At 39.3% G+C, this 27,729-nt stretch overlaps 1 protein-coding gene and 1 long non-coding RNA gene across 4 annotated transcripts in view; both read right to left on the reverse strand.

Annotated features, from left to right (window-relative positions):
* LOC115222912 (CTD small phosphatase-like protein) overlaps positions 1–27,729 on the reverse strand; it is a 225,145-nt gene that overhangs the window by 43,054 nt on the left and 154,362 nt on the right. The window lies entirely within an intron of this gene.
* Positions 10,681–26,158, reverse strand: LOC118767435. The gene is made up of 3 exons (XR_005003359.1): positions 26,146–26,158; positions 17,708–17,712; positions 10,681–10,831 (listed from the first exon to the last, which is right to left on the reverse strand). It is a non-coding gene; the product is annotated as an uncharacterized LOC118767435 (long non-coding RNA).

Here is a 27,729-nt window from a genome sequence, read left to right on the forward strand (position 1 = left end):
TCAGCAAAAATAAAAATCGTAAGTTAAGTACCAGGCTTAAAGAACAAAATAAAAACAAGTACTCGGACCAGTTCATTCAACTAAAACATTTTTAAGGTGGTGGTAACCCTAACGTGGATGCAGTGAAAGAAGTAGAAGCTAAAAGATAAGGTAGAATTTGAACTGAGAACATAGAGCTTCTAGAGTTGCTTGTTGTGAGCCACTCAGTGACATGCTGTACCAAACAGTTCCTATCACTGACGTAAAAAGTAGTTGAAGTGATACAGTCTGCAAGAGTAGTTTTAACTATGTCCTACTTTAAACGTTATGAGTTACCATCATTAATCTTGGTGGTGGTGGTGGAGGTGGTGGTGTGGTGGTGGTGGTAGTAGTGGTGGTGGAGGTGGTGGGGTGTGTGGTGGTGGTAGTAGTGGTGGTGGAGGTGGTGGTGGTGGTGGTGGTGGTGGTAGTAGTGGTGGTGGTGAGGTGGTGGTGGTGGTGGTGGTGGTGGAGGTGGTGGTTTTGGTAGTGGTGGGTGGTGGTGGTGTTGTGGTGGTGTAGTAGGGGGGGTGAGGTGGTGGTGGTGGTGGTGGTGGTGGTGGTAGTAGTGGTGGTGGAGGTGGTGGTGGTGGTGGTGGTAGTAGTGGTGGTGGAGGAGGTGGTGGTGGTGGTGGTGGTGGTAGTGTTGTTGTCGTTGTTTCTGCTGTATTTACTTGGTTATGCAACTAATAAACCAAAACAAAATAAATAGATAAAGTACTTAGAATAATTGGTACCTACTTAAAATGGAACCAATCAAACAGAACTCAGCAAAAATACCAAAAAAAAAAAAACCCCACCTAAATTAAAAGCTCACTCCCCCCCCCACACACACCTCAAGCACAACCTTCACCACCATTGCCACAGCAAATGTGAAAATTTGCCAATGCAGGAAATTATTAATTTGTTGGGTGTCTATTATTATTCTTTATTATTATTATTATTATTATTATTATTATTATTATTATAATTATTATCACTACTACTATCATCATCACCATCATATTATTATTATTATAATTATTATCACTACTACTATCATCATCACCATATTATTATTATTATTATTATTATTATTATTATAATTATTATCACTACTACTATCATCATCACCATCATCATATTATTATTATCATTATTATTATCATCATTATTATGTAGTTTAACCTACCTTCTCTTGTCATATCGTATTTGTTTACTTACACTAAAACAAAAAAAGATAAAAGCTTCCACTGCAGGACTGCTTAATTTTCTGCATTTTGTTTGTTCATTAAAAGTTACGTCTATAAATAGTGTAGATATAGTAGAGTGACATACATCAATTTATATCTAGTATGTGAGCGTATGTATGTGTGTGTGTATGTATATATACTCTTTTACTCTTTTACTTGTTTCAGTCATTTGACTGCAGCCATGCTGGAGCACTGCCTTTAGTCGAGCAAATCGACCCTGGGACTTATTCTTTGTAAGCCCAGTACTTATTCTATCGGTATCTTTTGCCGAACCACTAAGTGACGGGGACGTAAGCATACCAGCATCGGTTGTCAAGCAATGCTAGGGGGGACAAACACAGACACACACATACATATACATATATATATATATATATATATATACGACAGCCTTCTTTCAGTTTCCGTCTACCAAATCCACTCACAAGGCTTTGGTCGGCCCGGGGCTACAGCATAAGACACTTGCCCAAGATGCCATGCAGTGGGACTGAACCCGGAACCATGCGGCTGGTAAGCAAGCTACTTACCACACAGCCACTCCTCACACACACACACACACACACACACACAAGGGGGTGCTGAAAAGCTCCTGGCTTTGGCTAAAAGAAAATACAGGAGGATCAGTTAATTATGATTTTATTCAATACATTTATTCTCCTCTCAGATTCACACAATTATTGCAGTAGTCCTGTTTCTATAAGCCCTGTAAAAGGGCTTGGAAGGTTGAGCCTCCAGCCAGGCCTTTCACAATACCCTAAAGCCAAGGAATTTTCAGCATGCAGTCTTGAATGTCTCTGTTTTTATTCATACATGCATATATACATATACATACAGACAGACAGACAAACAGAAAGGATGAGAAAGAAAGAAAGAAAGAAGAAGGAAAGAAAAAGAAAGAAAAAAAGAAAAGAAAAGGAAAGAAAAGAAATAAGGAGGAGAAAGAAAAGAAATAAAGAAAGGAGGAGAAAGAAAGATAGAAAGAAAGAAAGAGAAAGAAAGATAGAGAGGGAGGGAGGGAGGGAGGGAGGGAAAGAAAGAAAGATAGGAGGGGGAAAGAAAAGAAAGAAAGAAAGAAAAGGAGGAAGGGAAAGAAAGATAGGGAGGAAGGGAAGAAAGATAGGGAGGAAGGGAAATAAAGAGAGAAAGAAAAGAAGGAGGGAAAGAAAAAAAGAAAGATAAGGAGAGAAAGAAAGGAAGAATCGCTCCCCGTGTGAGTGATAAAAATCCAGTCTCTTAAAAAAAATTTTTTAAAAACTACTTTCAGAAACGAAAACATTAAAAAAAAACGATGAGAGTTATCTCCCTTGACAGCTCCACACACAAGATTCAATGAAAAAGAACGGTACGATAATCAAGGCACGTGTGTTAAGTGTAGAAAACTTTTGTCCTACGTATGGCTTTACAGGATATCAGATTGAGATTACAGGGCTTTCATGTACCCCCCATGAGCATCCAGTGATTCACTTTTTTTTTTTAAATGAGTAAATAAATACGGTTGCAGCTGGGAACACAGACTGAATGCCAATGGTTAAAGTGGTAAGTTATGGGCTCTCTCTCTCTCTCAAGATTAAAATAGGGCTTTCAGACGACAAAGGGTCTGAGGACACCTTTATCTCATCTCTTCCACCACCACTCACCAGTCGTCAAGGCCCTATAAAATGTCATGGGCACTACCTTTTCTTCGGATCACAAACACACGCACAAAATAGTATGTGTTTCTTTATTACTCACAAGGGGCTAAACATAGAGGGGACAAACAAGGACAGACAAACGGATTAAGTCGATTACATCGACCCAAGTGCGTAACTGGTACTTAATTTATCGACCCCGAAAGGATGAAAAGGCAAAGTCGACCTCGGCGGAATTTGAACTCAGAACGTAGCGGCAGACGAAATACCTATTTCTTTACTACCCACAAGGGGCTAAACATAGAGGGGACAAACAAGGACACACAAACGGATTAAGTCGATTACATCGACCCCCAGTGCGAAACTGGTACTTATTTAATCGACCCCGAAAGGATGAAAGGCAAAGTCGACCTCGGTGGAATTTGAACTCAGAACGTAACGGCAGGCAAAATACCGCTAAACATTTCGCCCGGCGTGCTAACGATTCAGCCAGCTCGCCACCTTTCCGTCCATATTTGAGGATTGAAAAAAAGTTTACATGGAACCAAATATGATTTGAACTCAAAACTAGAAGCTGGAAAAAGGATGCTGATAAACTGCTTATACCACTGAGCTACCACCACAATCATCCACCACAAAGTAGATAAAAATACAAGAGGAGCAAGCAATACGAACAAGTGGCAGGAAGCTGACCAGAATAATTAATATTACCTAATTATCTAATTAGAAGAACTAGAGAGAGTTAATGAGCATGGCAAGATAATGTAATGATAGAGTAGTGGAGTGGAGTGGAGTATGAGTGAAGCCATAAAATGATGGAGTGGGAGTTAAGGTATGAGTAGAGAGAAGAGAAGTGGAAGGGAAGTAGAAAGCAAGGAAAAGGAATCAAAAAGGAAGCCTCAAAGTTGGCGGTGGGGGTGGGCAAAGGCTTCATGATATGCTAGAAGTAGCAGCCAAAAATCTATTGGATCACACACAACCAAATTATTACTGGAAGGATGCTTTACATAATAATGTATGTAATCATGGATAAACATTGCCATAATTACCAAAAGCTAATGACACCCTGCAAAGACATTCCAACCACAACCTTCCCAAATATATATATATATATATATATATATATATATAGGCGCAGGAGTGGCTATGTGGTAAGTAGCTTGCTTACCAACCACATGGTTCCGGGTTCAATCCCACTGCGTGGCACCTTGGGCAAGTGTCTTCTACTATAGCCTCGGGCCGACCAATGCCTTGTGAGTGGATTTGGTAGACAGAAACTGAAGGAAGCCTGTCATATATTTATATATATATATAATATATGCGTGTCTGTGTTTGTCCCCCTAGCATTGCTTGACAACCGATGCTGGTGTGTTTATATCCCCATTACTTAGTGGTTTGGCAAAAGAGACCGATAGAATAAGTACTGGGCTTACAAAAGAATAAGTCCCGGGGTCGAGTTGCTCGATTAAAGGCGGTGCTCCAGCATGGCCGCAGTCAAATGACTGAAACAAGTAAAAGAGTATATATATATATATGGCTGTATGGTTGAGAAGCTTGCTTTGCAACTACAAGCTTCCAGGTTCAGTTCCACTGCACAGCTTCTTGGACAAGTGTTGTCTATTATAGATTGGGCTGACCAATACATAACAAATGAATTTGATAGATGGAGACAGTGGGAGCTGTAGTGTGTGTGGCTTTGCATTTGTCCCACCAATGCTTAATAGTTCAGCAAAAGAAGCAAACAGAAAAAGTACCAGACTTTCAGAAATATGTACTGATGGAAGAGGTGTGATTTCTTCAGCTAAAACCTTCAAGGTAAGCGCCCCAGCATGGCCCCAGTTCAGTGACTGAAACAAGTAAAAGATTCAAAAGGTAAAAGATAAAAAGACATGTGTCTTTCGTTATCCTTTTCAGATGGTAGTTTGATTTGTGAAACATCTGGCTGCTATTTTTAGCAAGCTGAGAAACCACATACAGGCTTTTTGTTTTTTGATTTTCTTGGAAAATTTTTGCAGTTGTTTAGCTAATGCTATCCAGATCCAAACCACCACCACCAAGTCAGTCCTGACTGAAAATACCTATGATCAAAACTATTCCAGCCATGACCATCCTTTCTTACATATTCAAGGACTATTGTTCAATGAACCTTACCCTTTTTCTCTTTTAAGACAATATGGCTTGATTTGAGGAAGTTTCGCAGCTATTTCTAGCAGATCTAGCGACCAATGTAGCTCTCTTATTGGTCCCATAAATACTGATCAAGTCAGGTCAAATGCCAAAGGTTGGTTCAATTGCCCAGGCATCGCCCCATCCCCCACTACCATAATGCCTTGTCCCAAAGTCAGATAAGGTGGTAGTAGTGGTAATAATAGTAGTAGTAGTAGTAGTAGTAGTAGTAGTAGTAGTAGTGGAAGCAGCAGCAGCACATTCATTAATGATTTTTTTTATTAGCCACAGGGGCTCAGCAAAAGCAAATAAAACAATATAAAATAACAAAAGATAGGAAGGAACACAATCATTAAGCAGTAGTAGTAGTAGTAGTAATAGTAGTAGCAGCAGCAGTGGTAGTGGTGGTGCTGCTGCTGCTAGGGGTATTGGTGGTAGTAGTAATAATAGTAGTAAGTCATTAATAAAATCATCAGTTGTAGTAGTTGTTGTTGTTGTTGTTGTGGTGGTGTTGTTGTAGCAGAGGCAGTGGTGGAGATGGTTGTGGTAGAAGCCATTATACAACTACTAAGCAGCACAAACCATTAATAACACTAGTAGTAGTAGTAGTAGTGGTAGGAGGAGGAAGAAGAGGAAGGAAAGGAGATGGATGCCATTAACGAAATGGGGGGAATGAAAACAACTAAAAACAACAAAAACACCAACTGACAGGAAACTGCCCCCTCCCCCCTCCATCAACCCCCCTACACACACACACACTGACCTTAATTTTTAAAGACATCATAATGAAAATGGAGGTTGGAGAGAAGTCATTGTGATCCACCCCCTACTTCCTCTCTATCTCACATTCATATGTTCACATATGCTACACACACACACACACACACACATAGACACACACATTTTCACACACACACACACACGCGCTCGCATTTTCACACATACATACAATTCACACAAGCACACATACACAGAGGTACACACACACATAGGAGGGAGGAATGTACAAACCACACATGCATAAGTGTCTGTATACATACACACACACACACATACATAAGTACACACAAGTATATATATATATACACACACACACATATATACACGCACATACATACATAAGTACACACAAGTATATATATATATATATATATATATATACATACACACACACATACCCACACATACACACACCATAATTATATATATATATATACATAACGACACACACATACACACATATATATATATATATATATAATACATAACGCACACACATACACACATATATATATATATTATATATATATATACATACGCGCACACATACACACATATATATTATATATACACACACACACATACACACATATATATATATATATATATATATATATATACATACGCACACACATACACACATATATATATATATATATATACATACGCACACACATACACTCATATATATATATATATATATATATATACATACACACACACACATAAACACATATATATATAATATATAATATATAATATATACATACGAACACATGCACACAGAAAAAGAGAAACAAAAGGATACACATGCATTCAAACACACAGGAAATAGGGAAAAAAAAACCTTCACTCCCCGCCCAAACCCCCCACTAAAACAACAACTATAACAACTATTGAAGCAACAACAACAAGCATTATCACCACCACCACCATCATCATCATCATCATAGAGCCAACAACAACAACAAAAGCTAAAGTTTGAGAGCAAGTCAGCAGGTATATTGGTTAAGTAAACATTTATTGATAGGTCAAAGTGTGGTGGTAGTAGTGGTGGTGGTGGTGGTGGTGGTGATGGTGGTGGTGGTGGCAGTGTTGGTTGTTTAGCCCCAGGTCAGCCTTGATTCACCAGTCTTTCTCAAAGGCACTCCAGCTGTGACCATCACACACCCTCTTCAACAAACACTCTCTCACATGCTCCCTCCTCTCTCTCTTACACACACACACACACACACACACACACTGAGGATATGGAATTGCTTTTTCAAAATTTCTTTTCTTGTGGGATCCAATTTGAATGAGATTTCGCTGCTATATCTAGCAAACTGAGCGACCACATACAAGCTTCCACCACAACTTGTTTGAATCCGTGTATGTATGAGAGTGTGTGTGTGTGTTTGGAGTGGTTGTGTGGGTATAAAATAACTGAAGTGATGCTGTAAGCAGTGGTAACAGACACAGCTGTGTACTATGCAGTATAATGTGTGTGTGTGTGTGTGCGTGTGTATGTATGTGTGTGTGTGTACACAGAGAGAGAGACAGACAGACATGTAGATACTTACACTCCATCAATTATGACAAGTGTTCCAGTTGATCTCAACCTATGGAACAGCTAGCATGTGAAATTAACATGCAAGCGGTTGAATATTCCACAGACACACAAGCCCTTAACATAGTTCTCAGGCACGTAAAAAGCACCATCCGAATCGTGGCCGATGTCAGTGCCGCCTCGACTGGCTTCCATGCCGGTGGCACATAAAATGCACCAATCCGACCGTGGCCATTGCCAGCCTCGCCTTGCACCTGTGCAGGTGGCACGTATAAAGCACCCACTACACTCACGGAGTGGTTGGCGTTAGGAAGGGCATCCAGCTGTAGAAACACTGCCAGAAAAAGACTGGAGCCTGATGCAGCCTTCTGGCTTCCCAGATCCCCGGTCGAACCATCCAACCCATGCTAGCATGGAGAACGGACGTTAAATGATGATGATGATTCCAAGTGGACTGGTCCAACAAGGATGCAACGCACGACCAGGAATTGAACTCTTGATCTTACAATCATAGGCACCAGATACCCTAAACACTACGTGACGCATAGATAAACACACGTACACATGTGTTTGCATGCATATACACACACACACACAGTAAAGGTAAAGATCCCCCCCCCCCCCTTCTGTCATGAATGACCAAGGAATTGCACCAAGAAAATTCACCTCCGAGGCACAAGTCTGGACAAGTTTGTTTACGGAAGACCAGCAGTCGCCTATGCATGCCAGCCTCCCCCTCTCCATACCACTGATGTTATCCAAGGAAAAGGCAAAGGGGCCAATACAGCTTGGCGTCAGTGATGTCACAACAAATTTCTACAGGTGAGTGAACTGGAGCAACATGAGATAAAGCATCTTACTCAAGAACACAACACACAGCCCAGTCTGGGAATCGAACTCACAACCTCATGTTTGAGCCCAACACTCTAACCACTGAGCCATGGGCACCTTGTATAAAAAGGTAGTGAGCTGGTAAAATCATCAGCGCAGTGGAAAAATATTGGGTTGTCCGGAAAGTTCAAGCCAATTTATAGTAGCTTACCTTCTCTGCAGAAGTTAAGTTAATTTTTTGGCTCAAAAAGCAAAAAGCAAGGCCATGTAGGGGGACATGAAGTTATGTACAGGGTGGTGTTCATGCAAAGAGTTCAGCCATTTGTGGTCAAGGGAGACTTTGAACCGAGCGGTCGTCGGCATCTTCACTATCTCGTCCGGCAGCTTATTCCACGGATCCGCAACCCGGACGGAGAAAGCCCCTCTCCTTCGATTGAGATGAAATCGTCGCAGATAGAGCTTTAGTGTTAATGGTAAAAATATCAATTCCTTGTGCAATGTGGGTTATTCTCAATTAATGACTTGGCTATCCCAAGTGGGTTGAGGGCAATATGGCATAGAAAGCAGCTAGTACTATAGGGGGGCTATGGCAATGGGTGAAAGCTGAAAGAATTTACTTTGAATCTGGAGCAGCATTTTTAAAGCAAATATTTAATAATAGGCGCAGGAGTGGCTGTGTGGTAAGTAGCTTGCTAACCAACCACATGGTTCCGGGTTCAGTCCCACTGCGTGGCATCTTGGGCAAATGTCTTCTGCTATAGCCCCGGGCCGACCAATGCCTTGTGAGTGGATTTGGTAGACGGAAACTGAAAGAAGCCTGTCATATATATGTATATATATGTGTATGTATGTGTGTGTGTGTGTATGTGTGTGTGTGTTTGTTCCCCTAGCATTGCTTGTAACCGATGCTGGTGTGTTTATGTCCCCGTCACTTAGCGGTTCGGCAAAAAGAGACCGATAGAATAAGTACTGGGCTTACAAAGAATAAGTCCCGGGGTTGATTTGCTCAACTAAAAGTGGTGCTCCAGCATGGCCACAGTCAAATGACTGAAACAAGTAAAAGAGTAAAAGAGTAATAAGAGAAGATCTGTTTGCACAGGCCATGCTTGCTACACCAAAATAATGCAATGAAAATTGATAATTTATACAATCTGCTCAAGCATACACATACACATACAGAGGAAAACAGACAAAGACATACAGAGACAGCCAAACGGACATCTCTGATTATTCAACAATTTCAAAAATCAATGCTTCTTGTATAGTTTGCACTCTTTTCGACAGAAGATTGCCTGACAAGAGAAACATTGATATTTTTTTTTATTACCAATGCCACACTGACTTAACCTAAGTCTATCCATTGTGATAATCCCATTAATATTTTTTTATTTTTTTTAAAACAAAATAAAAATATCATAAAATAAAAATAAAATCAGTTCTGAAGCATTGAAAATAACTGGAAAAAAAAAAAAAAAAGGAAAAAATTCTGCTGCTATGAACACTTGAGATTGTTTATCTCACTGCACCAAGGCAACAGCCATCAATTAACATTAATATCACACTACGGAAATTATGATGAAATAATGAGTTTTTCTTTTACTTGTTTCAGCCATTTGACTGCCCTGAAGAGTTTTTAGTCAAAGAAATTGACCCTAGGAATTATTTTCTTTTTAAAGCCCAGTACTTATTCTATTGTTCACTTTTGCTGAACTGCTAAGTTACAGGGACGTAAATACACCGACACTGGTTGTCAAATGATAGTGGGAGACAAACACAGAAACAAAGACACACACATGTAGATGCCGGTGGTACGTAAAAAGCACCATCCGATCGTGGCCGTTTTCCAGCTTCGTCTGGCACCTGTGCAGGTGGCACGTAAAAAGCACCCACTACACTCATGGAGTGGTTGGCATTAGGAAGGGCATCCAGCTGTAGAAACACTACCAGATCAGATCGGAGCCTGGTGCAGCCTCCTGGCTTCCCAGACTCCAGTTGAACTGTCCAGCCCATGCTAGTATGGAAAATGGACATTAAATGATGATGATGATGATGATGATATATATATATATATATATATATATATATATATATACACATACAATAGACTACTTTCAGTTACCATCTACCAAATCCATTCACAATGCTTTGGTCAGCCTGAAGCTATAACAGAAAACACTTGGCCAAGGTGCCACACAGCGGGACTGAACCTGGAACCACGTGGATGGTAAGCAAGCTTCTTACTAAACAGCCACTCCTGCTGCTGGACAAAAGATACTAAGAAATTACTAGAATAGCTCATGATTCTAAAGAATACACAAATAAAACAATCTTCATATGCCACACCCACAAGCATATAAAATAATAATGAAATTATTGTATACAGTGCTCAGGTGCACCATAATAATAATATAATAATCAAGAACAATGGTTCCCAACTAGGGTTCATATGGGCCTATGGGAACCACACAAGATTTTGTTGTTAATGTTAGAGGATGCTAGGTGTGCCGCAGTGTAACCTGAATATAATTTTTTCCCCTATACTTTTAGTTATATTTTTAGTTCAGGTGTGCCACAGAATTTTGAAAAGAATACAAGTGTACCGCAAGTGAAAAAAAGGTTGTAGAGCACTAAATATTTTGGTCTACAATACACAAAATATTTTAATAACTTTTTTTCTCATACAATTCCGAATAATATATAATTAAAAAAAATTTATGATTTTTTGATGTTGATGAAATTTATGATTTTATCGACATCAAATAGCTAGGAGGGTCCATCTGAGTTAAAATAGGAATCAAAAGGAGTCCACAGGTAAAAATAGCTGAGAAATATTGATCTAAACAAGCAACATAAACCGTACAAGATTAAGGCCAAATAGAAATAACACAACTCACATTTATTACACACGATGTCAACAGAACATACACCTGTATAAGAAGAAACAGGAAACGAAACCCCCATAACAAAAGAAACTGTTGCAGTACACCAACAGACGGAGTTTATACTATAATCTTCCAATCTTTGCAAAAATAAGGACACAAAGCTGCACATTCTTCAGGAACATGGATGCACTATGACTGATGCAGCAGAAATTCACATGAAACTACAACAAAGAACTTCTCATAATAATAATAATAAGCCTTTCTACTATAGGCACAAAGCCTGAAATTGTAAGGGAGGGGGCTAGTCAATTACATCAACCCTAAAAGGAGGAAAAGCAAAGTCAACCTCAATGGAATTTGAACTCAGAACATAAAGGCAGACAAAATGCCACAAGGTATTTTGTCAAACATGCTAACAGTTCTGCCAGCTAGCCGCCTTAGCAATAATAATAACAATAATAATAATCCTTTCTACTAAAGGCACAAGGCCTGGCATTTTTCGGGAAGGGCTAGTTGACTACATCGACCCCAATGTTTCACTGGCACTTAATTTATTGACCCTGAAAGGATGAAATGCAAAGTTGACCTCGGCAGAATTTGAACTCAGATGGAGGATTGCCCAGTGTGCTAACGAATTCTGCTGGCTTAATAATAATAATAATCCTTTCTACTATAGGCACAAAGACTGAAATCTGGGGTAGGGAGATAAGTTGATTACATCAACCCCAGAGCATAACCCCAAAAGGATGTAAGGCAAAGTTGACCCCAGTGGAATTTGAACTTGGAACCTAAAGATGGACGAAATGCCATTAAGCATTTTGCCTGGCATGCTAACGATTCTACCAGCCCGCCACCTTAACAACACCAACACCAACAACAATAATAACCCTTTCTACTATAGGGACAAGGCCTGTAATTTTGGAGGAGGGGAATAGTCAATTACAGTGCTTGGCTGGTACTTTTTCCATCTACCCTGAAAGGATGAAAGACAAAGTCAACCTTGACAGAATTTGAGCATAAAGATGGAGAAAATATCACAAAGCATTTTTCACCTGGCATGCTAACGATTCTGCCAGTTCACCATCTTAATTTAATAAAGACAATGACCATAGGCGCAGGAGTGGCTGTGTGGTAAGTAGCTTGCTTACCTACCACATGGTTCCGGGTTCAGTCCCACTGCTTGGCATCTTGGGCAAGTGTCTTCTGCTATAGCCCCAGGCCGACCAATGCCTTGTGAGTGGATTTGGTAGACGGAAACTGAAAGAAGCCTGTCGTGTATATGTATGTATGTGTATGTATGTCTGTGTTTGTCCCCCTAGCATTGCTTGACAACCGATGCTGGTGTGTTTACGTCCCCGTTACTTAGCGGTTCGGCAAAAGAGACCGATTGAATAAGTACTGGGCTTACAAAGAATAAGTCCTGGGGTCGATTTGGTCGACTAAAGGCGGTGCTCCAGCATGGCCGCAGTCAAATGACTGAAACCAGTAAAAGAGTATAGTTTCAAGACTTGTCACAAGGCCAGCAAGTTTATGGGAGGGGATAAGTCGATTACATTGACCCCAGTGTTCAGCTGGTACTATTTTATCGACTGTGAAAGGATGAAAGGTAAAGTCGACCTCAGCAGAATTTGAACTCAGAACGTAAAGCCAAAAGAAATACAGTAAGGCATTTGGTCTATCGAGTCAACCAACTCACTTCTCTTGATGATAATAATTATAGGCATGATGATGATGATTTCTAACATAGTACAAATTTTGGAAGCAAAGGACAATGGGTTACAGTAGGAAGGATAAGGGGCCAGTTGACTCTCAGAAAGGGGATTAGAGCAGAAATTTAGGGAGGGAACTTTTAACTTAATTGCGTCACTGCTTCTACCACCACTTTCATCACTATCACTACTGCTACCACAATACAAACACACCCACAGCTACAACCACAACCATCACCAGAACCACTAACGTCATCAACACCACCATCACCACCACATCGCAAACACCACCATCCTTAACCACCAAATAACCAGTGGCATCATTACTACCAGAGTTCATACCACCACCACCACCACCACAACCATCACAACTCAAGTATCATTGCCGACACTACCACCACCACAATCATAACCACTGCCATCACCACCACAACCACAACCACCACCACCATCACAACTCAAATATCATTGCCGACACTACCACCACCACCACCACCACCACCACAACCACCATCACCCAGCAACTGGTAGAAACTTAACTTTTATCGACCCTCACTCAGACTGGTGAAAGGCCAAGCTGACCTCGGAAACTAGAACACAGATTCTAAGGAGACATTATATTTCATTACAGCCGACCCCCACAGATATGACAGGTACTTAAATTCTTCTATTGACCCAGGAACTAACACCACTACTCATGTCTACCATCACAAAGAAAGGAATTGCTTGGGGAAAACAAGCATAAAATGGCATAACTAAATGCCGCAAGCCATTTTAAGTCCCATGCTCCAAAATAATCGACACAGCCTCCTTCCACGCCCACCATCACCATTTCCGAAGAAATAAATACATAAATAAATGAAATGTACATCTACATACATATACATACATACATACATACATACATACATACATGCATACATACATACATACATACACACACACATAGATACATACATACATACATATATATATGCATACATACATACATAAATAAATACATACATATGTATACATACATACATACACACACATACATATATGCATGTGTGTGTGTGTGTGTGTGTATATGTAAGTATGTAAGATACATTCAATGCTAAGTTAATTATAACATGAAACGAATGGTAAAAATAGAAGAGGGAGAGGAGGAAGCGGAGAAGGAAAAGGAGGAGGGCAAGAAGGAGGAAGAAGAGGCGGTGGCAGGAGGGGGGGGGGAGAAGAGAAAAGAGGAGAAAAAAACAGACACCGTTATTGCAATCAATGAAGTCAATTTGGATAGCAAACCGCATAAAACAGTGATAGCACGGAGCTGAGAATACACTTCCACACACGCATACACACACATGCATGTATATGTGCACACACTCATGAACCTGTATGTAAGTATATGTGTATATATATATATATATATATATATATATATATATATGTGTGTGTGTGTGTGTGCATGTAAGAATATCTGAACATACATATACACATGTAGTCACTCATATCTAAGCAGACATCAAATACATATACACATATATACATACATATGCAAATACATATAGATCAAACACACACACACGTGTGTGTATACATGTATAATATATATGCATTTGTGTATGCTCACATATGTACATTGTATATATATATCTTATATATATAATATATAAATACAAATGTACATATGACCATATATGTGTATGTATACACGTGTTTTATCTATGTATATACATAAATTTATATATATATATATTATATATATATATATATATATATATGCATATGTGTTTATATGTGTGTATATATATATATTATATATATATATATATATACATAAGTGCATGTGTTTGTGTGTTTATATATGTGTGTGTATATATATATATATATATATATATATGTAATTGCACATTTGTCAAATACACATGTATACACAAGTACAAAAGTGTATAGTTTCAAATGTAATTATACATACAAATGCAGAGACTTATACAGGCGTGTATAGACGTCCACATACACCTACAGATACCTCATGTGTATACATACACACATGCAAATATGTATACTTACATATGCAAATATCTTGCATACATAAAAAGTGCTACCATTACGAGCTATGGATACAATCAGCACTTGTCAAGGGGCATCACAAATCTAAGGGCCCAGCTATGATCTATGTGTTTTGGGTCTGCCTTGAATAAATATTATAGGGCCTGATGCACAGATTCTCCCAGGCACCCATAATGCCAGTAAGACAGCTCTATATATATGTGTATACAAATATACGCATGTGCATACATATTCAAATGCATACACACACACACACACACATAAACACAAATGTATACACATATACATGCACAGACAGACATAAGAGATTTTAGAGACACAGCATATATATATATATATATATAGACATGCACACACAGGGTTGTATGTACACAACAGCCGCATATAAGATGACATTTTAGACAACACATGCACACATACACACAGGCATATATTTATATATATGCATATACATGTATATATAAACAAACTACATGAGTATGTGTGTGTATATATATATGATGAGATTTACAACAGTACACACACACACACACATATATATATATATGCATCCACAGGCACACATACTGGAATATGCATATACAGAGATAGGCATATACAAGATGAGATTTTAGACAGACTAAAACACACATGAACATACACACTTACAGGCATGTGAGTGTATACACATACACACACTCACGTGCACACACACACCATCCTGTGATCTGTGTCAAACTCTGCACTTCACATCACATGTATGTTACATACATCACTAAGTTCACATTTGCAGGTGGCAGTAAAGTCAATCATGTGACTATATAAAATGCTGGCTTTGGAGGGGCTGTCGTCAGAAGCTGAATGAGAACATTAGGTGTTGGAGGTTATAAACGTGTGGCCATGTCCACCACTTTCAGGGCTGGGTAAGTCGACCACCAATAGTCCCACCAAAGATCAACTCTATGCAATGTCATTCATCCTGAACAGAGTGATTGAACATCGTGTGTAGTATGTGAAAGGGCTTATGCACATGGCAGTTCCCAGGGATTCATATCTGATAAAGGGACCTGATTAATCCAGTGGAAGTTACAACTTTCGTTGGTCACCTATGCTTCAAACCATGAAGTGAGATTGAGCAGTCAGTCATTTGAGAGGTCATGGATGGAATGTCAGAAATGCCATTCACAATGAAGAAGCTTAGAGAGAAGGCAATCATTTGTATAGATGGAGCAGACACCACACACACACGCACACACAGACACACACATACACGTGTTACCATTTACTTGTTTCAGTCATTAGACAGAGGCCATGCTAGAGCACTGCTTTGAAGAATTTTAGTTGAAAGAATCAACCTAAATACTTATTTCTTAAACCTGATATTTTTCCAGTCAGTCTCTTTTGCTGAGCTGCTTAGTTGCAGGGACATAAACACACCAATATCGGTTAACAAGTGATGGTGTGATGGGGACAAACATACAGAAAGACACACAAACACACATACATACAACAGGCTTCTGTCAGTTCCCAGCTACAAAATCCACCCACAAGGCTTTGGTTGGCCCAAGGCTATGGGAGAAGCCACTTGACCAAAGTGCCATAAAAATTATAGCGTAGGAGTTGCCGTGTGGTAAGTAGCTTGCTTCCCAACCACTTGGTTCTGGGTTCAGTCCCACTGCATAGCACCTTGGGCAAGTGTCTACTACTATAGCCTTGGGCCAACCAAAGCCTTGTGAGTGGATTTGGTAGACGGAAACTGAAAGAAGCCCGTCGTGTGTGTGTGTTTGTGTGTCTGTGTTTGTCCCCCCAACATCGATTGACAACCGATGCTGGTGTGTTTACGTCACCGTAACTTAGCAGTTCGGCAAAGGAAACCAATAGAATAAGTAGTAGGCTTACAAAGAATAAGTGCTCGACTAGAGGCAGTGCTCCAGCATGGCCACAGTCAAATGACTGAAACGAGTAAAAGAGTATATTGCATTGTAGTTAAAATAACAATCTATAAACATACATTGTGTGTGGTCCTATAAAAGGGTTTATATTTAACTGGTAGCAGGGAGTCTGGTGAGAGGGACAGAATCAAGAACATTATAGGGGGTCAGGAATGTTTGACCGATTGTGTGTGTTGAGAGAGAGAGAGAGAGAGAGAGAGAGAGAGAGAAATACATACAAAATAATTAATCTTTAGCTATTACAGATGTTTCATCAATGTGCATGTGTGTGTATTCATATGTATATATATATACATCTTCATACATACACACACATACACGCATACATACATATGCACATTTCCATAAATATACAGACACATGCAAACATACACACAGAAGTAAATACAAACACACACATTCACATATATACATACACACAAATCTAATCACACACATGCACATGAAAATACTTATACATAAACATACACACTAACACAGACACACATATACATATATCCAGTCATACACACATACGTTGATACACACATCTCATTACAAATACACACACTCACACATACACACATATACATGCATACAGACACAAACATGCAGGGACACACACACACACACACACACACTAATTAATATGGAGTATAAACAAACAGGTCCCAACATCAATAAACTGTAGTACATAGATATACCATACATCAGCTGTCAGGAGGTCACAGATGAGGTCAAAGGTCAGAGTCTAATCACCAGTCTGGTTTAATATCTAAAACATGTGCTCTATGCCCCACAGACACCTCAATACAAAGTCAGTATACGTGGGGTAGGGGTGGGGAAATTCCTCCCCCATGCCAAAGGGGCTATTCAGAGAAACCTAAACAATATACATATATATATAAATACCCCACCTCCAGCTGGTGGTGGTGATCCTAGGTGGTCACCTGATCTGCTCAAAATAGCAGCCAAATACCCCTCATATACATATGGAAAAGTCATGGCAGGGATGTGACTAGAAAGGTCAGGGCTGCACTAGAGTTAATCAAAAACAACAAAATGTTTCTAACAATAGCTTGGGGCCTGGAGTGTGGGGAGGTGTAGTTGATTAAACTGAATTCATGTTAATTTATTTTACAGACCCTAAAGGGATAAAAGGCAAAGTTGACCTCAGTGCAATTTGAACTCAGAATGTAAAGAGATGGAACAAAAATACAGCAAGACATTTTGTCTGACACTCAGGATTCAAGCTGTCCACTGTCATATTTTGAACATAAGCAAGATGTTGGAAATTTGAGGGAAGAGGGTGGTCACTTATATGGACCCCTGGTATTTGATTGGTGTGGGTGAAGGGCAAAGTTGACCTCGATGGCTTTTGAACTGAGAATGTAAAGATTTGGAGCAAACACTGCAAAACATTTCGTCTGATTCCCTAATAATTCAGGCACCCATTGCAGTTGCTTCTAACACAAGAAAGATGTCAAGAATTTGAGGAGAGGTAAAGTCAGTTATATCAACCTCAATAAATGACCGGTACCTTATTTCATCCATACTAAAAGGATGAAGGGTAAAGTTGATTTCAGTGGCATTTGAACTCAGAATATGAAGGGCCAAACCAGATACTTCATGACATTTTGTCCTACACTCTAATGATTCATGCAGTCTACTACCCTTGTTTTTTATTAAGTCATTGGTTCTCAATAAGGGTCCATGTGACCCTTGGTGGGCCATATAAGAATTTGGTATCTTTACCTTTTGACCAACAGATTTAAAAAATAATTTTTTGTAACTAAACACTTTCAAACTTCGTATACTGGTAGAATGTGTCACATAAAACATCTTTTACTCTTGGCGTTGTTGAGAAAATTCTGTATTTTGGAAGTTATTTCTTGTTAAAGTTGTCTTATTTTGGTAATTTCAACCAATCAATGATGTGTATTCAGCTGAATAAAATTACTGTTGTTGTTTGTCAACAACTTCCGGTGGTGTATATTTCGTTTGTCACTGTTATTTATGACATCGTTCGTGCGTTTGTACTGGTTCTAGCTTTAAGGTTTTAAGGTTAGGGTTTTAGGGTTAGGGTTATGCTTCAGATACACTCATTTATTCATATATACGTAACTGAGATGAAATATTTCATAAATAACAGTGACAAACAAAATATACACCACCGGAAGTTGTTGATAAACGACAGCAGTAATTTTATTCAGCTGAATACAAGTCATTGATTGGTTGAAATTACCAAAATACGACAACTTTAACAAGAAATAACCTCCAAAATACAGAATTTTCTCAACAACGCCAAGAGTAAAAGATGTTTTGTGTGACACATTCTACAAGTATACCAAGTTTGAAAGTGTTTAGTCAAAAAAAATTATTTTTTAAATCTGTCAGTCAAAAGGTAAAGATCCAGATTTTGTTGTTAAAATTTAACTCTAATAAATCGGTTATACTTTTACACTGTTGGCTGACATAGCTCTAACTTTATTATGGCTGCAAAAATAAAGAACAGACAGATTTTCCAAATCTTTTACTGTAGAAATCAGATGTATTCACTCAAAATTCCATTACCCTTAACTTCGGAAAGCAGTTTTATATTAAAGTCTTTTGTTGACGAATGTCATACATGAAATCAGATATATCCACTCAACATTTCATTGCTTTTAACTGTAGAAATCAGTTTTATTCCCCCGCCGACCTATCTTTTGTCGAAGAATGTCATGTTTCTAACTATTTTTTGTTGTGATATGTCATGTTTATTGAGGAAACATGACTTGCAGAAAATATTAATTCTTTTTTCGAGGAGAGACAATTAACAACATTACTGGAGCAATCATGAAGTTCATAATTAAAGTATTAAAAAAAGGAAAGAATATAAAACCAACAGGATGCTCGTGGCTGTAATGGTTTTCATCACAGATCTTGTCAATGTCGAGAGACCTGAGTTTAAACCAATGCTCTCTTTTACTTGTTTCAGTCATTTGACTGTGGCCATGCTGGAGCACCGCCTTTGGTCGACAACATCGACCCCAGGACTTATTCTTTGCAAGCCTAGTACTTATTCTATCGGTCTCTTCTGCCAAACCGCTAAGTAACGAGGACGTAAGTACACCACTATCAGTTGTCAAGCGATGTTGGGGGGACAAACACAAACACATAAACACACACACACACATATATATATATATATATGGAGGCGCAATGGCCCAGTGGTTAGGGCAGCAGACTCACGGTCGCAGGATTGCAGTTTTGATTCCCAGACCGGGAGTTGTGTGTGTTTATTGAGCGAAAACACCTAAAAGCTCCATGAGGCTCCGGCAGGGGGTGGTGATCCCTGCTGTACTTTTTCACCATTCTTTCCTTCACTCTTTCTTCTGTTGGCCTGCTCACTTAGCCAGCGGGGTGGTGTCATTCGAAGGCTAAAACAATGCGAACGCATTGTGACCAGCGGTGTGTAGCAACATCTGCTGGTCTGGTCGATCACGTGATCATGTGATATATATATATACAACGGGCTTCTTTCAGCTTCCGCCTACCAAATCCACTCACAAGGCTTTGGTTGGCCCAAGGCTATAGTACAAGACACTTGACCAAGGTGCCATGCAATGGGAATGAATCCGGAACCATGTGGTTGGTTAGCAAGCTACTTACCACACAGCCACTCCTGCGCATATAGGGAAAAAAAATATTCAGGTTACACTGCAACACACCTAGCATCATCTCATGGCACACTCGTGTGCCATGGGGCATACCGGTTGCGGAGCATTAGTTTAAGCAACGACAACAGTGGCCACCACCGCCAGTGGAGCTAGTGCTGTCATAGATGAATAGATGTGGTTAGACTAAATGAAATTTTGTACTGGTTGTTGGTTGTTGTTGTTGTTGTTATTGTAGACATGTTCAAAGTGGAACAAGCTGTTGCAGCTACCATTAGAATGAAATAGATCCAATGGCCATTAGAGTCAATGGAATTATATCTACCATTTGGTTGCATACACACACACACAGAAACACACACATACAAACACACTTAAACATATACATGGACATGTACACACACAGACACACATGGATGGAGACACACACACACACACACACACACACACATACACACACACAAACACATTTGCATGTTGTGAGTCCACTCTGTCCCCTTTTATTTGAGAAAGAAGTAAACTAGCACTGCAGAGTATCACATGACTTAAGAGCCATCAATACAGTGCTATCTAGGCAGAAATCATTCTCACACACACACATGTACTACACAAATAAAAACACACACAGCTGCAAGCATACATAAAAAACACACACACAGACACACATACAGATGAAACCATACATGCAAATCTCACACACACACATGTACTACACAAATAAAAACACACACAGCTGCAAGCATACATAAAAAACACACACACAGACACACATACAGATGAAACCATACATGCAAACACAACACGCGTATTTCTCATTCTCACCATAAACACCAGGTGACCATCTGCCTTAGTCTTTCAGATATCTATAACACAAATCAGGCTGGGGGAGAGAGGGAGAGGGAGAGAGAGAGAGACAGTAGGAGTTAAAAGTCAATAGATAAGGTTATTTATTCAGTCATTGCTGCTGCTGTTACTGATATTGTCTGTTCAGGTCAGCCCTGGTCAAGCAGATTTATGATCAAAAGCATTCCAACCATGACCATTTCAACTTAATTTAAAATTTTTTTTCAGACGTCATGTATCAAAAAGCTACATAATTCAATGTTATTTTGTTTTTATCACAAAATAATGTATAATTTGAGTGAGATTTGGCTGTTATTTCAGGTAATGGGGGGAGGAGGGGTCAAGCAATCGATCCCACAGAGTAGGGTTGGGGGGAAACCCTTTGTACTGGGGTCGAATTCTGCCCTTTATACAAATTTGAGAATTCCCCACCAATGATATATATCTTTAAAAACTCACATGACAAAAAGGAGAATAAAATCTAAAGTAATTTAAAATAATAGGCGCAGGAGTGGCTGTGTGGTAAGTAGCTTGCTACCAACCACATGGTTCCGGGTTCAGTCCCACTGCGTGGCATCTTGGGCAAGTGTCTTCTGCTATAGCCCCAGGCGACCAATGCCTTGCGAGTGAATTGGTAGACGGAAACTGAAAGAAGCCTGTCGTATATATGTATATGTTATATGTTTGTGTGTCTTGTTTGTCCCCCTAGCATTGCTTGACAACCGATGCTGGTGTGTTTACGTCCCCGTCACTTAGCGGTTCGGCAAAAGAGACCGATAGAATAAGTACTGGGCTTACAAAGAATAAGTCCCGGGGTCGATTTGCTCGACTAAAGGTGGTGCTCCAGCATGGCCGCAGTCAAATGACTGAAAAGAGTAAAAGAGTAAGATACAACAACACCACCACCATCATCGTCATCATCATCATCATCACCGCCACCACGTCCACTTTCCTATGTCTACATGGGTCAGTCAATTGGATTTTGCTGGGACAAGTTTTCCGAATATGAATGCTCTTCTTCTTGCCAGCCCTCACCTGTTTCCAAGCAAGGTAATAAATTCCCCACCCCAGACATGTTTTTTTGGAAGACTAGACACAAATGACACCGCTTGTCCGGTGGTGATGTTCATTTACGACTATCATGCAATCTCATGACATGGAGACTCTCTCTTTCACGCACACATTTTTTTACTTGTATTAGACTGTGGCCATGCTGGAGTACCACCGAAAAGAATTTTTTTTCTCAAATGAATTGATCCCAGAACTTTTTTATTCTTAACCCTGGTACTTACTCTATTAGTCTGTTTTGTCAAAGCTACAGGGACATAAACAAACCAACACCAGTTGTCAAGTAGTGACACAGACACAAACACACACATATACAATGGGGGGGGGGGTCCTTTTAGTTTCCGGATACCAAATTATCATCTTAAAAACAGCAATAAAGACCCCCTTCGGTCATGAATGACCATGGGATTGCACCTAGAAGGTTACCCTCCCGACACAAGTCCGGGCAAGGTTGTTTTTATGGAAGACCAGCAGTCGCCTATGCATACCAGCCTCCCCTCTCCACGCCACCAGTGTTATCCAAGGGAAAGACAAAGGTCGATACAGCTTGGCACCAGTGACGTCGCACCTCATTTCTACAGCTGAGTGAACTGGAGCAACGTGAAATAAAGTGCCTTGCTCAAGAACACAACACCCAGCCCGGTCCGGGATTCGAGCTCACAACCTCACGATCGTAAGCTCGACGCTCTAACCACTGAGCCATGCGATAATAATTCCATTATCAATATAACTTTAAAAGTTTCTGAAATAGAATTGTGACGAGAGGGTTTTCAATTTAAACATGAAATAATTTAAATTAAAACAGGCGAGTTTTGTAACTCAAGACACCAGAAGCAGACACCTTGCGGGTAATTTGGTACTGAAACAGTTTAACCCTTTAGTGTTCGCATTATTCTGCCACAATTAATGCTTTTTCATACACATTGTTTTGAATTAATCATGCATTATCTTGTAGCTATGAGATTTTGATGAGGTAGCTGTTAATTTTTAAGATGATATTGTAGGGTTGGCGTGAGAGACCAGATCTGGCCAGTTTGCACATAAAACAGGCAGAATACTTTTGGCCAGATATGGCCGGTTTAAATGCTAAAGGGTTAAAGGAAGCAGAGAGCCTAGCTTGAGGTTGCGGGGAGGGTAGATGGATGGATAGATGGGTGGGTGGATGGATGAATGGAAAGAGAGGGTGAGAGGAAAGAAGGGAGGGAGGGAGAAAGAAAGAAAGAATGAATAAATGAATGAAATGGGGAAGACAGAAAGATTTGCAAAGCCTGAGCCAGGTGACCTTGGCTGGCTTCCATGCCAGTGGCACGTTAAAAGCTTCAACCGATCGTGGCTGATGCCGGACCCCCCTGGCACCTGTGCAGGTGGCACGTAAAAAGCACCCACTACACTCGCGGAGTGGTTGGCGTTAGGAAGGGCATCCAGCTGTAGAAACTCTGCCAGATCAGACTGGAGCCTGGTGCAGTCCCTGGTTTCCCAGACCCCGGTCGAACCGTCCAACCCGTGCTAGTGCGGAAAACGGACGTTAAACGATGATGATGATGATGATACCAGAAACAAAAAGTCTCACAGGCGACGCTGTCCTAAAAAAAGAAAAAAAAAGAAATAAAAAGGGCTACAGAAATCAGGGAAGCTAGTTGTGATTTTGAAGATGAAAGAGAAAAAGAGAGAGTTTTGTAGGGAGAAGAGAAGGATTTGCATACCATGAGCCAGTGGGTCAGTCAGGTAAAGGGATACAGGTACGTGATGCAGATACATACAGGTAGGTAGATGGTGAAATGATTAGGGTAACTGATGCATCAAGTTTGGAGACTGTGCAATTAAGAAACTCACTTTCTAGCCATGTGATTCCAGGTTCAATTCTACTGCACACCACCTTGAGCAAGTATCTTCTACTGTGGTTTCGGGCCAACCAAAGCCTCGCAAATGGATTTGGTCAATGGAAACTAGTGTAGAAGGCCCATTGTGTGTGTACATGTATCTGTGTTTGTGCACCCACACCACTGCTTGAGAACCAGCGTTGGTTTGTTTGCATCCCAGTAACCTAGTGGTTCAGCATAAAGCAATGATAAAATAAGTACCGGACTTGAAAAATAAATAAGCACTGGGGTCGATCATCATCATCATCATCATCGTTTAACGTCTGCTTTCGATGCTAGCATGGGTTGGACGGTTCAACTGGGGTCTGGGAATCCAGGAGGCTGCACCAGGCCCGGTTTGATCTATTCGACAAAACCCTTCAGGCTGGTGCTCCAGCATGGCCACAGTCCGACCAATGAAACAAACAAAAGATTAGTTCCAGCCATGTCGCTGTAAACTCGAATGAGAATGAGAGAGAGAGGGGGGGAAGAGAAGGTGAATGAACGTGTCTGTGTGTTGATGTTGTTGTGGTTGTTGTTGTTGTTGTATTACAGATGTGGCAGACAGCTTTCCAGCTGGAATCGAGGTCAGAGGTGAGCTACTATCAAACTACCTAAGAGAGGAGTGAGACTGGAACAAGGCACTGGGCGGATACAGAAGTTTTGCAGAGTTTCACAGAAAAAATGGCAGAGATGTTCTAAGAGGAGAAGAAGGAGGAAAGTTTCAGCCAGAGTATCCTGGAAATCATTTACTGCTACAACGGTTGGAGCTGAGAGAGAGAGAGAAGGGCGGAGGGGGACAAGGAGAGCGAGGAATGGTGAGGAGAGTAAAATTTGTTATGTAAGTGCCGAGCTTGGAATGTATGTTGCCAATGGTCGAACACCTAGATATGTACAGTCTAGTGTATATAATATATATATATATATATTATGGATGGATGTGTATATACATGCATGTATATATATCTTTTACTGTTTAACACATATAACACATATATAGATAGTAACAGGGTACATATATATTATGTATGTGTCCAGGCACATAGGTGTGTGTATAAATATATATATATCATCATTTAACGTCTGCCATACATATATATATTGAATTTGCAGGCAGGAATGATGTGTTTAAATACACATAACAATGCTTATATAATTTATTTACATATGTATTGAAGAATGAGGTGCTTATATGCACTCATATATATATATATATATATAATATATATGTATATATATTATTTATCAATATATGTTATGAAAAATGAGTTGTTTATATACACTTAAATATGTATATATAATCTACTTAAATAATGAAGAATAAATATGTATGTATGTATGTATAATCTGCTTGTATATGTAATGAAGAATGAGAGGTTTATATAAACATATATATGAATATAATTTACCTACCTATGTAATGAAGACACGTATTATACATACCTATGGGCATCTTGATGGTAATAATGTGTATATGCACTCAAAGGTATATATGTAACAAGACGTACATGTATATATACATATATAGAGCAGCACTCGTGTAAACATGAGTATATATAATACCGGTCTTCATTATATAGGTAGGTAAATTATATACATATATATGTTTATATAAACCTCTCATACTTCATTACATATACAAGCAGATTATACATACATACATATTTATTCTTCATTATTTAAGTAGATTATATATACATATTTAAGTGTATATAAACAACTCATTTTTCATAACATCAGTAGCAACAGGCACCTAAACATCAATGTGGAATTGCATGTGTATATATACATATGCATGTATATATACACATGCATCTTTGTATGCTTATCAATGCACCGTTACATGAATATATATGTGCACTTTCGAATGCTTTTACAAAAACATGCACGTGTCTGTTTAGAAGTTATAAATTGTATGTAGATGCATGTGTATGCGTACACGCATACATGAATACACACATACACATATGCAAACACACAAATATGCATAAACGCACATGTACACATATAATCACATATAAACATATACATACATACACACACATGTGCAGGTAAATGTGTGTGTGAGTGTGTGTATGTGTGTGTGTATATATATATATATCATCATCGTTTAACGTCCGTTCTCCATGCTAGCATGGGTGGACGGTTCGACTGGGGGATCTGGGAACCGTCCAACCCATGCTAGCATGGAGAACAGACGTTAAACGATGATGATATATATATATACACACACACATACACACACTCACGCATGGCATTTCATATATGAATATATGCAGCACTAAAAATGTATGCACAAGCACACGTGTTCTATGTGTGTATATGTTTGTATATGCCTGTGTATATATCATTGTGTATACACAGTCGAAGATGTGAGCATGCTGTTACTTAAGTATTCGTGCATGGACAAGTCATCCTGTTGTGCACATATAAACAAGCATCTTTTTAAAATGCAGATATAAACAAAGCGATGACAAATATTTACACGTGTGTAAAATGCACATCATTACACATTGCACCTGCTGCACCATATTTCACCTACAGACCCCTTTGATTATTAAATTTATTCTGGTGACCCACCCCCACCAAACACACACACACACACAGCCATTTGATGTTTAAAAAACTAGTTTTACAGAAACTTTTTTCAAAATTCCTATTTTCTTATTTGCCCCTTAACTTGTGAAAGTCGAACTATGCAAAATGTTAGAGAAAGAAACCTAACTATTTCATGCAATACATACATCTAAAGCAAAACTTTTTCAGGGGCCCTTAAAATACTATTCTGGATCCCTAATTTTTTATTTTGTTACATGGGCCCCCAAAATCTTATATGGACCCTAATTGAGAACCACTGCCTAGCATGCATGGCTAAGTTAACAGCCCAAGTCTTCCGTGGTTGTAGTTAAGACTAAGCTGTATAACCACAGGAACTTGAGCCAATACATGGTAACACAATCTGTCAGAAACAGCAGCCAAATTTCTCTTAACCTTTTTGTTGTCATATTTCTGTAGAAATGCACTGCTTTTCTTTAATTAATTTTTTTAAATAATGAAGAATTTAGTAAAACAATTTTGCTATCATTTATCTGGTGTTTGGAACACAAACAAACATGAAATTTTAAGGGAAGTTTTAAATTACATTGTTTTAAAACAAAAGCTTATATTGAAGAACCAGATTCAATCTCAGGTTAGGTTGGTGTGAAAAGGGTTAACTCATATCTTCTTATTATGTTGTATTAATGCTCAGCAGCACAATGGTTCTTCAGACTCACAGACATGAACATCAATCCAATATCAATCAAATCATCCATTCAGCCATGCCTGCTACATGTGCTCATGAGGAAGCTTACACATGGTTGCTTAATAATCTTCATAAGAAGCTAAATCTTCTTCAAATCCCACCATGAAATGGGGTGGGGAAAATAATCAAGTCAATAATTGTAGCTCAAGATATTCGTTGTATTCGGGTTAATAAACAGGCAGGTCATGTTTGGAGTGTCTTTGATCATGAGTCTGATCTAGGCCTAAACAATAATGACA

The sequence above is a fragment of the Octopus sinensis genome, linkage group LG21 (assembly GCF_006345805.1).
Source record: "Octopus sinensis linkage group LG21, ASM634580v1, whole genome shotgun sequence".
Classification (NCBI taxonomy): domain Eukaryota; kingdom Metazoa; phylum Mollusca; class Cephalopoda; order Octopoda; family Octopodidae; genus Octopus; species Octopus sinensis.